Below are 13,805 nucleotides of genomic sequence, written 5' to 3'. Positions count from 1 at the left end.
GGCGTGTAGCTGACATTAAAATGAGGGTCGAGTTCGAAGCCGGGCGTGGTCCGAGCGAGGGCGCTGGCTGTTGCAGCTGGTGGGATCCCATCAGAAGATGGTCTCTGGTTGGTGGCATAATCACATCCCACACAAGGTCAGTTCCCAAAAAAATATTCAATTTCTGTCAACATGGCATTTTTTTAATGAGCGGATTCCCAAAACATCTCTTCTCCCGTGGAATGAGCCCACATTTCTCAGCCTGACAGCACTCTCCCGGCAACTCGTAACAGGTGAGGACACCTCTGGAGACCTCTTAAATATTGGAAGATTTATGAGTCATTTCCTAGTTAAGGAAGTTGGTAAAGTGTTTTTACCCCTGAGCATAAAAATACCAAATATGCGTCACTGCCCGGCTGATTTTCTGCTCTGAGACGCTTGAAGTAAATAGAACCTGAAACATCACTCGTGAGACAATAAACTCTGAGCATTAAACACGTTTTACTACTTGTACTTAGTTTAAAGGAGATAACACAAAAAAGGGAAAGTTAGGGAAAGTTCTTTCTGCTTGCTATTGCATAAAAATTCAGAGAAGCCGAAAGTGAAGATGGAGCTCCATCACATCTTTACTTTAGAGAAGAGAGCGCAGAGGGGTTTCATCATCTGGTCCAAGAGATCTGTCTGGATAGCGCTTGGTTCAACAGTTGTTTTTACATCGCTGAGGCGACGAATCAGGTTCATTATAAACATTAGCCACATGCTGTAGTTCGGAGGCGCTTGTCATGCCCCGAGCATTAATAATGCATGGGGAAAGGGTGCCGCTGCGTTAAAAGAAAAGCATCGCATGTGTTCCCGGCCTTAAGCTGAGCCTTTCAAGGTGTTATGGTTGAACACAAAAAGCTTTGGGGATATTTTTTTTGGAAGCTAGCTTCCACAACAGCCCATAGATACTGTGTGTGTTTAAAGAGTGTGTGCATGTTTGTGCGTGGTGCAACGAGAGGGTGTGTGTGTGTGTGTGTGTGTGGGGGGGGGGAGGGGGGGGGGAATGCGCGTTGATGATCAAAGTGTTGGGAAGTCTGTGCTCAGCAGGTAGAGAATGTGTTTGGTGAGCTTGAAGGATCCACTTTATATACAAACCCTAAAAATGTAGAATATCATTCCACCATATGGACATCACTGCAAGGGGAAAGGAGGGAACAAACTGCACAGAGAAAAACACACACACCAAAGCAAACAACCTAGAGGCATCTATCTCAACCACATTACTTTTGTGGTTTTATTAATACGAACAAACATTGTCCCGTGGTTATGAATAAGAAATATTGTTTCAGGGTATCTTCTTCAAAGCCTTTTGGTCCCCGGACACTCCTCCCTTGTGATGTCGTGGCTTGTCAGTGGACAAGGACAAGCACAATGGATGACACAGAGAGAATACATTACAGCCAACAAAAGGACGGGGGCCTGACATGACCGCCGCGTGTCACGCGGACACGAGAGCTGACACGCAACTATGACTGTTTCATAATTCATCAGATCTCACCCGAGAAATAAAACAGAAGTCCCTGTCAGGAGCATTTAATCCGGGGCGCACCCAGAGTGAAGATGTCAACAATCTGTCAGCTCCGTTCGACGCTCAACTCAGTCGCGGCTTCTGCCAAACACCTACACAGTTAAGTGACAGGGAACAAAGGAGGTGTGGAGGGAGGCGGGGCAAAGAGGGAAAAGGCGTGAGACAATCCGACGTGACAGCGGTGTGAACATGTCACAGAACGATTCACACATTTTACAGCTTCAGATGGGATTACTTTTACTCTTTTTAGTTTCACACAAAGTTCTGCAAAATGAAATTCCGGTGCCGTGTTTGGTCACTCCTCCCCACACCAGTAAAATATGAACTGTCTCCTAAAGAGCACTGAACACTCTGTCCACAGAAAGATGGACTCAGCAGTGTTGGATCATTTCTCCCATCCCTTTGCTGTCCTTTGGCGGAGAAGGGATCACAGACCGGCTGGGTCGGCAAACATTAGCCTGCTGTCTGCGTTTTACCGACATCATGTCACATGATTTGTGGGCATTAAAGCTCACATGTTTCACCGTTTTACGACGTTGGCTGCAAAGTCGCCCAGCGCACCTACAGCAACTGTGGCTCTGTAATTATTTTTGATGAGGTACGAAAATTGCTTCTTTTCTTTCGCTTTTCTCACACTTCCTTATGTCCGCTTCACAGAAACCTCCATCTTGGACTTATTTGTGATCGCTACGCAACGAACCAAGATGTAGAACATAATCATGAATCATCACAGTTGTTTGCAAAGAAACACAGCAACAAATACAATTAGTGTTGCTTTTTATAGCAGGATTTAATGATTTGCTTATTTGGACTGAAGTGGTAGCCGCCTTGAGCTAACAGAATGGATCGAGGGTGATGCTGCTCATGTAACTCTTTTCATTTCACGGGAGAATCGATGGGAATATAAATATAAAATCTATACCTTCACAATCTGAATCTAATATCTACAAATTGATCGGAAAATCAAATAGAAATCTGGCGACAACCGTAAAAGCATATATGTTACAAAGTTAATCACGTCACTGAATCTGAGTAAACAGATTAATTACACATCATTATGGACTCTTTGTCACGTACACGTGTCTATAGATAGCGGAACGTTTTTTGACAAATCCGAGGTCGGGATCCTGATGTCTCGTCTGTGTGGAAGGAAGAGAAGGGCGTGTGTGCACTAGTAAAGACATAACTGCTTTAAGAGCTGAGATTGAGTGGTATTACCCTTTAACCTTAACTGTCCATGCACTGTTTCTATGCCAACAGCAGAAGAGTCTTTTAGCTCTGACTGGCTGTTGTGCAACTGGCTGTTGGCAGTTGCACAAGATACCTTGATATATCTTAACACACTACATGGCCAGAATGTTGTGGACACCTAAACGTCACCCGTATGCAGTTGCTGAATATCACCTGCCAGAACAGCTTCTAGTCTTCCGGTTTCCGACTTTGGACCCTGGCTGCGGGGATTTGCTCTCAATCAGCCACAAGAGCATCAGTGAGGTCCAACGCTGGTGTCGGCTCATGAGGTCTGGCTTATAGACGGCCTTCGAGTTCACCCCAGAGCCGTTGGATGGGGTGGAGGTCAGCGGTTATCAGCAGCATCAACAGGATTCTCAACCATTTCAAAACATTTGAGTTATTATTCATAATTCAACTCAACGGTTATTGTGAAGTTAGTGATGTTTGTGGCGTGTTTGCCATACTTATGTTCCGGCTGGTTTCATCCAGCATTGGTAGCAGTACCTATGACAAACGATGCAAGGACGAGGACGAATATAGACCGCGGACAAGAGGCGAAGGTGGTTGGATCCTACATGTGAAACCATGTGAAACGAGAAGTCAGTGTTGATGTTTTAGTCACGTAACTTGCGTACTTCAGTAACTGCACTTCCGTTCTTATTTCAATCCAAACGACAAATCTTTTCCGAAACCTAACAAACTAGTTTTGTTGCCGAACGGAAGTTGACATGTTACCGCGTTTCGTTGTACGAGGATACGTTGTTATGTTACGTTGTTTTCGCTTGACTTACCTTACAAACTTATTTCAAGCCCAACCGTCATGTTTTTCCTCAACCCAACGAAGTGGTTTTGTTGCCTAAACCTACGCAAGTGTTTTTGTTTGAATTCACAGCGGTAACCACGTGTTCACTGCGACCATAGTGCAGCTGCATCATTTAACACGCTGGGCTACCCAGCGTGTTAAACAGTGACGCCAAGTGGTCTGACCGAGCGTCAGTACATGAAGAGTTCAGATGAGGCTTGTTCTTCCAAACAAAACCATGTCTTTATGGACCTGGCTTATCACACAGAGGGCCTGTCACGTTGAAACAAGAACAACCACTAACTTATAGTATTACTACTTAAGTATTATTGTATCGTGTACCATTAACGTTTCCCTCAACTGGAACTGAGGGACCCAAACCATAAAAAACACCCCTGACCAAAAAGTGTGTCCTTAAACTGGAAGTATTGCACAACATGTAATCCCCTAACATTACCTAACTGGTCAATATTTGCCTGGCACTGACCAGCATACCTCCTGTGAGTGTCAATAGCAGTTTTACTCAGCAGCAGAGAGAGACCTTATTTTGAAAGAGAACAGAGACAAATATCTCACTGTAGGATGGGCTTGTGAGTGAAGAATACAATTGAGGCCATATTTCTTTTTTTTTCAGGATTGAGATCAGAGCTCAGTGTTATATTTCCTCACTGCTATATAGCATTTTTCCAACATAATGGTCACCGAGAACAAGTGTGTCACTTAACAAATGGGCTGCTTTGCTCAATATGCAATCAACCTATATCGCTGGATGGAAGTTTTCAGTCCACCGAGGAGAGTTTTCATAGAGTGAATATCTAAAAATGGCTGTATACGGGGGAGAAATCAATCCCCTTTCTCTCCATTGATTCCATTAAAAGCCTTTTTGGAGATTGATTACACTGAAAGCCTCCCTCCGCTTTGGATTACAGTTGCACAATTCCAATCTCATTTTTTACAGTCCATAGATATGGGCATTTATTCTATTACAGTGCAAGGTGCAAAGCCTGGAGCCTGAACATCAGAGACCACCCTTTTTCTAAGAATAATACTTTTTACAGATAGTAGAACATCCGTTTGACTATTGGGTATTGCCCTGTTTTCTCAGATAAGCGTTATCGCTCCTGTCATTCCCTTTCAAGATCCATTTTCTGCCATCAAGATCAAAATGCGTGTTTCATGAAATCTGAAAACAGACCAGCAAAGGGAAGTGATTCAACCTGTTTGTCCGCCAGCACTGACGGCAATACGCCGAATGCTTTCAGTGCAGCAGGCGCTGTGTGCACCTGCATTCTTATTTTGGTAGACTAAGAGCAATATGCAGCAGCTCAGGGTCTAAAAACAAAATGCATTGCATATATATTTCTTTGTGTGCCGCAGCTCTCAATTCCACAGCCTTATCTCTGTAATGGAATATTTATCAGTAAAGAATGCTGCCCATGGCAACTGAATGCATAAAATCCAGTGCATTTCCTTGTGTTTGTATATCGACCAGATAACTAATGAAGATTATTAAGGCTTGTATGGGGGGGGAATCCTTTCTCAGCACCTCGTTGAAGTTGCCATCTTGAGGGTTAAATCTGGGGCAGTGTCCTTGCTGGCCCGCTGTGCGATTCATTCATTTGTCACACATTTCTGCTGAGCATACCACTATCTGCTAGTGGGATGTTTATGGATATACCCTCAAAATGATATGAAAGCAATAACACTTCAAAACATCTGGGTTATTTCCCTGCAAAATCAATCTGATATGTCTCTTGAAATTGCATTTTTCCTCACTTCCCGAGTTGTATAATATAGTGTGCATTCCACGACGGTGCAGCCGTGTGTCTGCGGACAAAGACAGCTGGGTTTTGCATATGGCTGCGTATGACCTTTCCCTGGTCCGCTGCGCTGCTTAGTGCAGTGTTTTGGCAGACTTAGGTGTTGTTGCTGAATAGATAAGCGCTCATCCTGAAACCTGTCCCTGTGAGGTCTGGCTTCTCAGTACCATGCTTGCATTTTAAAAGGTTACTTTTGGATGCCCAACTTGAGCATCCACATTGCCGAAGGCTACTTCCCCGTCTCTCCAGCCCCTCGTCACGGCCCTCCTGGCCTGGCATCTACCAATAGAACGTGGATCTGGGGGGCAGGGCAGGAGGCGGGCACAATGTTTAGGAGTCTTGCCCGAAATTGCCGAGTTGAGCCAGATAACAGAAAAATCAAAAGAAGGGGCCTACAGTCATTGGATGTCTGCCCAGACAAGTTTATGACTCTAGTATGGCCTTAAAATATTCGTAAATAGTGTCAAAACAATGTCTTGTGATTATTGTATGCATGGTTTTGCTTTTGTATTCATTTATTGTGCCCCCTCAAGGATAGAGAAATGAGAATAAACCTTCACACTTTTTGCCTTTCTGCACTTTTTTGCAGTTTGGTGCAGCACTCAGGAGTCACTATATTTTGGGGTAAAGGATTGATAAATCAATTAATTTAAATATGAGAGACAAAGAAGTACTGCTGTAAAAAAAGTATACAAACAACGATAAACTATATGTAAGACACATTTTTAAATCCTGTCAAACAATGAAAAACACTATTTAACCATATACCGTAGGAGATTTTTATTATGATGTGGCCGCATAGAGTGCAGCGTGTAGCCTTTGTTACCTACAAGGAAAGACGCTGTTACTTCCCTTGCCGTCCTTGTGTTGTCACTTGTTTTGTCGAGCTTCTCTTCCTTAATTGGAATTCCTGCCACACAGCAGACTGAAAACTTTAGTTTTGCCTGAGTCCATGTTGTCACTAACTACATCTAGGCAGCCGATGAGTTCAGTCGGGCTCAGTGAAGGTGTGAGTGCTCTCCAGTGTTCAAAGGATGCAAAAATAATAGTGCATTCTCATTTCTTTGAGAGCAGCTGAACATTTACAGATATTGCATTCTGCTGATTGTTTTTAGCACACAATTTCCAAATCCTTTTCCCTTTAGAATTTAGTTTATATTGAATGATTATGCGGCACACAATAAGAAGATTCAACTGTATTTGAGGATGTGTGTGGAGCATGTTCAAAGACAGGCAGTGTGCATGTCTCAAACCAGAATATAAAGTTCTCCTCTAAACTTTATTTAATTCGTCATTTACATACATGATGTTTGACCTCTATATTTAACCCATCCAAATCATTTGTAGGAGCAATGGGCTGCTGTGAAGCACCCGGGGAGCAACTTTGGGGTTCAGTGTCTTGTTCAAGGACACTTTGACATGCGACAGTTTAACCACAAGGTTAAAGGACGACCCGCTCTACCCACTGAGCCACATCTGCCCCAGCTTTTTCAGCTCAGACCTTTTCTCAAACTATAAGGAAATATATATTTTCTGAAGTGTATCTCAATACAACAATTGTTCGCCTATATAGATGATAGAAAGAGTTTTTGTGATTATTGTTCCTCTTGTCCACACTGTTGAGTTTGCTTCCTGATGCAAACACAGGACTTTCACCCAGGAAGCTGCTGTTCTTGTCTTGTGTGAAACCAAGAGTCGTTGTATGAGAACGTGATTTTGTTGGAGACATTGTTGCAGCTTGCCGAGCCATGGCAGAGGAACAAGCTCGAGCTGAACTTTAGAATGTTTTTTTTTTTTTTTACAAAGAACAAAGATTGTTGTCCCCTATATGACTTACAATGAAACTGCGTTATCTCTTTGGAACCAAAAGACAACAGCAACCAATAACCCTTTCAGAGTATATACAGCCGCATGTGAGTGGAGACTATTTGCTTCAACCTTTCCATATTTTTGACCAAGTAGTTGCCTAACCTTATACCGTAATTGCCATGCACAGATGTTGTACGAATAATTGATGTAAAACAAAAACGTTATCATTTGTCATTTAAAATGTCACTGAACGGAATGCCACGAGAGACATTTTTACACAGAAAAGGTCAGTTGACGAGCCACTGTGAGTACTACTCAACCCATGAACACAGCTGCTAAATGTCTTCTAAGACTAAAGAATATAAAGCAGTCAAAAAATTATTTTCTTGAAAGCAAACTGGGGACATGACATTTGACCATACTTTAACGAGGCAGGGAGGGTATAGCAAAAGTGTGGTAACATGTTTAATTATGGGAAATGTAGGAGCCAGCGTTACATTTGTCAGCGTGACTAAAAGGTGCAAGGTGTACTACTTTACCAAATGCTCCTAATACACGGGCGGAATGGGTCCATACAATCTAAATGTCATCCAGCATCGTCCATTATGAAAAAAAAAGCCAACTACTAACTTACAGCATGGCAAAAATAAAAAATAACACAGCTATCAAATAATCCTCACATGTCGCGTTAACCCTTTATTGTGTGTACTGTGACACTTAACGGGCTGTGCGGTCACGATACGCTTTAATGGTTTTTGTTTGTTTAAATCCAAAGTGGCAGAAACAAGAAAAAAAATTGTTGTTTATGTTTCGTCCTCATTGCCACCAGAAGACTACTTTGCCGGGAGGAGCGCTGGTTGAATTGAAGCTGCTTCAGCTGCTAACTGAAGGCCCGTTTCCCAGAGCCACCGTCCACTCTGCTCTCAGCGAAGTAGTCTCCCAGCGGCGGGTACGACAAATTGGTAGTTCTCTCTTTTCTGTCATTTTGGATTGAATCCAATAAACAAACTATCAAAGCTTGCACGGACCCTGTACCTTCGACGTGATTTACACGCCCTTGGGGCAACTGTATTTGCTCTCATGTTTGATCGAGGGCCAACCGGACGCTACAGAGACTCACCTCTTGAGGTACAGGTGGTGTAAAAGGAAAGGACATGGCCGGGGCTAGCATGCTTATTTCAGGAGATAGCTCTGCAACACAATACAGAAACCTCTGAACAGAAACATTCTGTTGATAACGTTAAATCATGTTTTCAACTAAAATTCTGTCCGGATCGTTTATATTGTACCTTTAAATTCCAGATATTTTAGTCCATGCTTCTTCAATTTTCAGCATTCTTTTCTTATTATTTTGTTTAATCTGTCTCCTACGGAGTGCAATGATACATTGCCGGTGTACCCCTTTAACAATGAAATTGGCTCGGCTTTGGGTTTAAGGTACGAATCAGAAATGGCTTAAAATCTGTGGTAAGTGGGTTTTACCTGCAAAGAAAAACGGTAAGTACAAACGTAAAACCTCTCAGACATGTGGACGTACACATGCACACCTATCCCACAGAGCCATGACTAAGCCTGCTAGATTACCCCGTCCCTGTTGGCACCGCGCTGTTATTGGGAACATCGGGCCTTGTCCTGTGTGGTTGGCTGGCCAGTGTGCTGTGTGTCTTGGGGGCTCAAGTCAGGGTTTAGCTGCTGCCGCCACTGACCACAGCCATCTGAACTCCTTTTCCATTCTGACCCCAGGCAGCACACAGTCTGCTGCTTCATTAGGTCGCTCCACCACCTCTAGCTGGGGGGGGAATTTAAGGCAGGTCCAGTCTGGATTACCATATGGCTCCTCTTGGTTTGTGCTGTCATGAAATATGAATCCAACACAAAGAATACTGCTCCTAACGCGCTTAGAAGTGTGACATGCACAGTTCGACACAGCGGGAACTCTGGGGGCATCGATGTCGCAAAGATTTCATCACGCTTGCAATTCAGGAGTTTTTGTATTGTGAGTTGCTTGGTTCATGGTAGTATCCACATTATTTACCTTAGCTCAGTCTACATTATCCTCACCTAATTCAATGCACAAAAGATGTGTCTAGACACAAATACAAAGGTGTTGGAACAAATCATATTGTTGTGGATGTAGAAAAACGGATTCTTCAACACCCTGAGTGTCTCGTTCTCCATTCAAACCCTCAATAATGCAAGTAAAATCTGGCCTTTGTTAAGAAATAGTGCTCTGCCCGAACTTCAACTGCAAACATTTAACTTTTTAACTGCAGAGGCACAATCTGTGTGTCAGGTAAGGAAGTGCTTTAATCCCTTTAGGCCCAGAGGTGGCTTAAGTGACACAGGCCAGATGGTGGAATCAACAAGCCTGGGAGGTGCTGAAGTGTGTGCAGTTGAATTCCTCACTCATCTCTCTCTCAAACCATGTTGTTTAATATCTTCCCAAGTCAAATAGGTTTATGAATGCATTTCACTGGTATGGTAACACTGGCACAAAGCAGACTCACATTTTATTTAAATGAGGCCAAATATCATGCAGAAGATAATTTTTCTGTGTTTTTTTAAGGTCATTGCACTAGTATAAAAAAAGAATGCAATGAAAACATATTCTAAAACAGGGTTTGAAGAATCTCTGTAGAGAAGTTTGTCTCTCTCATCTGGCGTTAGTTTTCACCCAACTGGCAGCATTTGTCTGCATGACGGAGAACTGGAACCGGTTCGGATTCACGTTGATAAACCTCTTCGGTTCCATTTCCCATTTCTGAAAAACAATATCCCAAACTCCCGGCCTAAGCAGCGGGACAACCTTTTGGGGTGTTGAATGTCACCATCTGTTGAGGACCTGCTTAGTTGAAGTCATTACAGCACGTGGAGGGGAGAGCGCAGCTTTAGCTCTCGCCCATGAGGGCCACGGTTTATTGCACAGAAACTCAGGTGGGCCCTGATCTGATTTCAGAGGCTCAGTCAACGATCGGTGGGAGCATTTGGGTTGACATTATCCACTTCTAATTGCTGTGCACACAAAACAGTCCCTCAAATGTTGAGGTGATATATTTGCCCAACCAAATATTATGTACAATTGCAGTTTTAGTGGAGGTTTGGTAGCCTACTATCATGATATGTACTTAAAATAAATCACAAGTCCATAAAACAATGTATTGTCTCTGAACAAACACTGTCAGCTAAAAAGTCGAAACTACAACCACAAATGTTTTTCAATCACCTCCACTTTGCCGTTTCTTTGATCGATGTAATGCTACTGTAGCTTCAGGAGTTTACTGTATGCTTACTAATCATAAAGCTGCAGCAACAGATTTTCTTTTATGGCAGATTAACTCACCACACTAACTAAAGTGTTAGCAAACAGCTGTCTGCTATCCAGCTGACACAGCAACTTTAGCATGAATTTGGAGTTGTGGAAACACCTGGACCAGCACCAATGTATTTATTTCACAGAAACCCTGACATCCAGCACAATACTTTGTGGTTCAAACTAAAAACAGTGAGCTGAAATAGCTGCAAAGTCTGGTGAAAGTCTCTGTAGGGGAATGGCTATAAGAAGCCTCTTACATTATGGGTAATCTATTCATTTATTTTTAATATAAATACATAGATAAGTAGGCTTGAATTAAATGTAATTACACAAGTATGCATAAAACAGTTGAGGTCAACGAAGCTCTGTTTCAGAAGTAACAGCCCAGCTGTGTTCAGTCCCCAGCTGTGATACAGTATATTGAACAACCCACCCTTCAAAGATGCGTACAGACGACTCAGGTCCAGTGCTTTGAGATACTGCAATTAGTTCCGTCAGTCTTCCATGGTAAACAGAGTTTGATGACGTTTTCTGGTGTTGATGTACACACACTGCAGGGCGCTCCATCTTTCATCCCTGCCTCAGGTTTCTGTCACACATCAGCAGGAAAGGAGACTGCGGTGCGTCGATTCACCACAGCCAAACTTATCTCCGAGCAGATAATTCTACCGGGGGGGGGGGGTATTATGTTTCTCTAAACCAACTCACAGCCATAGAATCCCGGTTGATGCGCTTCTCAGGTGGCCATCATATTGCCTGAATGGATTTCGAGCAGTGATGTGGAACGATTCCTTTGAGAACGGCACCCATTCAAATGAAGATAAAGTCATTAAACGGCAGCAGCTGTCCTTGGATCTTTGCTTTTTCCTCGACTGCCTGTGATGAAAATGGTGTGCCGCATATGTTTCAAGGATACGATACTCTCGAGAGTGATGTTCATTCTCAGTGCGCTCGCATTGAGAGCTGTTTTTCTCTATTACTGCTTGAGGACTGTCAGTTGTCAGTTTACCACTTCTTGCCATTGTCCATCGCTGTAAATCAGTTTGATCCTTACAGGTGAACCGTCACCGACTTTGAATATTGGCATTTTAAAGGCATCTTGCAAACACATATCTTGCAAACACATACGTTCATCCACACTCACACATGAGCAGGCACTTGCATAACTCATTTCTAGAATCATCCTGCACTGCAGAACTTATCCAGCCTCCCAGTGAGTGGATGTATTTACACCCACCTTGTCTCGTCTCAGGGATGTCTGCCTGCTGGCCTGGCATTCTAGCGATTTGTTACAACCTGGCACATTTCCCCGTGCTCTGTGGAAAAAACCCAACTCTGCCTCATACCTGGCTGTGTCTGCTCTATCTCCTCATGCAGAATGGGGGTACTGCTGTCCCACAGGTCTACAACATGCTGGCCTCTGAAGGTGATCAATTGGCATGGAGGGGAAAGAGGTAAACCTTTGTATAGCCACTGCTGTTGCAAAGCAAATTAATACCCTTCTAACTCGTTTATATGTTTTGGAAATCATATATTTGGACATTTGGATATAAAATGCCATGATTGAGGATTTCTTTTGGTTTTAACTGTGAAACCGGGAAATGTCTCTTGTATTTTTGATGTTTTATGCACAAAGTTGTTTTGTAGTCCCATGCAGAAGGGGCCAAATGTTTGGCACAGCATGAAAATCTAAATAAACTATTACCGTTTGACGCTACTGAATTTGGATCTTGGCAAGCACATCGTGTGCCTCTGAAGTGAATCCCAATTTTTTATTGTGCATTTTGAAGTATGAATGTCTTTTTTCACCTTACTACTTGCTGTCTTAATTGGTAGATGTAAAACGCTACCGCTTAAAGATTTAAGAGGTGAAAGAAAGCAAGAAAGAAAAGCAAGAAATTGCAGTGGTGGGGCAATGTTGCCGAGTAGCCACTGGGTTACAGCGAGAAGATGCGACAGAAACGTGGTGTTCAGATTAAAGGATTTTTCCCCTACAAGCTACAGTATAAGATGCACTAAATGCCCCTGTCCACTGACTTTTGGTGTGAGGCTTTTAAATTACAAGGAAACCATAATATTACAGCATGAAGTCACATTTTAGACAATAGTTTTTTATTCCAATTCTGACAAAATCTCATGCCTTCTCACGCCCAATCAGTTTTCATAATTCACAAAACTGAAACATGCACATCGCTTAACACTCCGACACCCAAAACAACCCAAAAGGTTGTTATATTTAGAGTTCTGCACCCAGGTACACTGAGGCAGCTTATCGCTCCAACTTGCTGGCACAGCCCATGAACAAAGACAGGTCCATAAAAAAGAGTTTTTCCCAGTTTGGTGTGGAAGAACATGACTGGCCCACACAGAACCCTGACCTCAACCCCACCCAACACCTCTGGGGTGAACTGGAATGCCAGCCAGGCTTAATAGACAAAGCACCAGTGTTGGAGCTCATTGATGCGCTCGTGGGTTGAATGGGAGCCAATCCCTGCAGCAAAGTTCCAGAATCTTCCCAGAAGAGTGGAGGCTGTTATAGCAGCAGATTAATACCCAGGATTTTACCCATGAACACTTAGCAATCACATGTGAGGTGTTCAGGTGTCCACATACTTTTAGGCCTGTTGTGTATTTAATTGTTGCAGAATGCCGATGCAGTGCACTGTGGTAAATGTTGACGCTCTCTTTTTTCCCTAACTTTCTCTCCGTATACTTGTCCTCTACATATCTTGCTGAATATGTTTATTTTAGAGTGCTGAAGGATGTGGGCTCTCAGTGTAGATATATCAGTGAATTTATGTATTTCGGTCGGGCAAGAGCCTTGTGTTTACACTTTCAACAAACTTACCAAAAAAAAAGCCTCGACGATATGAGAAAGCATCCCAGGATGTGATGACACCACTGCAGAACGCAGCAGTGGGTAAAATGAAAGCATTTCTGTTCAGATTCAGACAGATGGATGGCTAAACATGCAGGGTGAGTCACGTCCAGAGGAGACAACGCGTCACAATCACAGTGTACAGGTGGATGTGGAGGTGGGGCCAGATGGGAATGCTTGAGCGGCGAGTATACAGCAGAAGGGTGACGGCTGAAATAATTTGGTTTCCAGTGCAGTTTTATCTGTTTTGATCATTTTCTTGTAACATTTGTCACAAGATAGCTTGTTGGTTTATTGTCACAACAGGCTCCCTGAAATGTATTTCTTTTACAGAGTACGAGGACAAACTGCATGAGACCAGGAGAGCTTCTTCTAAGAAAACATATGTCTTGCTCATTATT

The sequence above is a fragment of the Pholis gunnellus genome (assembly GCF_910591455.1).
Source record: "Pholis gunnellus genome assembly, chromosome: 20".
Classification (NCBI taxonomy): Eukaryota; Metazoa; Chordata; class Actinopteri; order Perciformes; family Pholidae; genus Pholis; species Pholis gunnellus.
The sequence above is the reverse complement of the archived record's forward strand: the minus strand, read 5'-3'. Positions refer to the sequence as shown.